The sequence below is a fragment of the Crocodylus siamensis genome, chromosome 2, assembly GCF_052110815.1.
Source record: "Crocodylus siamensis isolate JL-2025a chromosome 2, ASM5211081v1, whole genome shotgun sequence".
NCBI classification, from domain to species: domain Eukaryota; kingdom Metazoa; phylum Chordata; order Crocodylia; family Crocodylidae; genus Crocodylus; species Crocodylus siamensis.
The window spans coordinates 115,926,246-115,928,324 of record NC_143396.1 but is presented as its reverse complement, the minus strand read 5'-3'; positions in this window follow the sequence as shown (position 1 = coordinate 115,928,324).

Genomic DNA, 2,079 nt, shown 5'->3' with positions numbered 1-2,079 from the left:
TTCATCGAATCATTTTTTTGACTATTGAGTGTCTATACATTTTATAGATTCATAGATTCATAGATGCTAGGGTCGGAAGGGACCTCAACAGATCATTTTACGTTTTTGTTGAATTGAAAACTACTTTGTTTCTAAGTCTAAGCAAGTTAGTTTAGTTTTCATGGTCACTGCAGATTACAAACTGCATTTTAACAAGAGGCAAAACAGCAGGTTGATAACTGATTGCTTATCATTTTTCTGTATTTGGAAAGGCTACAGCATTTGCATGTTATATTTTCTAATACACAGTTTGGTAAGATTGGATTTTTAAATAGGAAACTCAACTTTATTACATGGGCTGTGAACTCTGGCTGTAAAAGCTCTATTCTTATGTCTACTGAATTATCTTAAGGGACTAGTCTTCCCTCAGTGTGTACACAACGCCCATTTGCTTACTTAAATATGCAGTTTCGTATCTCTTATTTTTCTTGTAAAATCAGCTTACACATACAGGTCCACAGCTACATGATCAGACTTAAGCTTCGTACGCTATGGCAAAAGTTAGGTTAATGAAATGCAGCAAACTGCAGCAAACAATACTGTCAATGACATTTTGGCAATTACTTATGTCAATCCATAAAGGGTTCAGCTTCAAGACAGTGCAAATAAGCAGAAATCAGACATGTCTGAGGTAGTCATAAACTAATCACAAAACAGGGAGAAAAGAAAGCTTAAGGGGAAGTATTAAGTGAATACTTTTAAAACTTCACTGAGGTCATGAAAGTACATCCTCAAAAGACTCAATGATCAGTCTTTACTTTTGGGGCAGCAATTTGCAGCTGCAAAAATTGCACTCATATTTCATTTGTATGTTCAAGTCAAGTAGTTAGGGACTCACACTCGCAGATTTGTTGACTGCAAATTTTACAGATTGTAACTGCATCTTCCTACCCCGCAGTCAATTTTAAGGTTTTTGTTGTGCAGAACTTACACTCATGATATGGACAATAATACTGAATATGAGAACCCCAAGCAAAGAAATGCTACTAAGATTAAAGACAGAGTTTATGAGGAGACACAATATTCAGATTCAGAGGGTTCTAGTTTGCTAAGTGATCAGGTTAGCAGATGACAACCACAGTCTGATGCAAAAAAAAAATAGCCTGTTGATGTGAATCAAGTCTCAAGAATACATATAGAGTAAAACAAAAAATATAGTGCCTTGATCAAAAATAGGTTTAGAGATTAGTACTGAAAATCACTGAAGTTAATTCAATGTACAACTATGATTGTTAGCTCTAGTGGAAGAGTAGGACTCCCTCTTCTCCACTTCCCTCCCCTCCCAGAAGTCATCTTGTGCTAAGCCCCACAGTGCAAAAGGAGCCACTTTTTTTGGATCATGACTGTGCAGAGTCCCAGTGGAGCAAACAAAATTTATACCAGTATACAAATCTACACAGAAAGAATCCTTTATAGACTTGGGGATTTGGAGACTTTCCACTGACTTCAACAGACTTTGGTCTGTGCACTCTGTGTACTGTGGGTCACCGCAGGAAGGATATATTATGTTTGCATATGTAATGAAGGGCAATGGTGAAGAGTCTTAGTGGGTGAATGAACAAACAATTTTACTGTTTTAAATGGAGGGGAGGGGTACTTACAGTGGTTCACCTGGATCCACTGTAACTGCTTTGTCTGTCCACTCTTGTCCTGTGGGAAACACACATTAAGTGGAGGCAGTTTATCCCTGATGAAGCTGGGTTTATAGCTTCACGTTCTGTGGGACAGGAGGAAACAGACAAAATAAATACCACAAATCAGCTGGCACATGTTCACAAGTGGTAAATTCCCCTTACCTCTTCTAAGACCACTAAAATTGTTTGGCCATGCTTTCATTTGTGCAAGGGTAAGGATTTGGGTTTATTCTTGCTGACAAAGGTAAGGCCTTGAGGTGACAGTAAACGGTTCCAGATTTGTAGGATTGGAGAAGTCAAAAAGGAAAGACTTTTTTGTACTTTGGTGTTCCTGAGACTAAGGGGCATAATAGGAAATTAGTTTAAATAGGGAACTGAGGGAAATAAGCATAGAGAATGATTTACT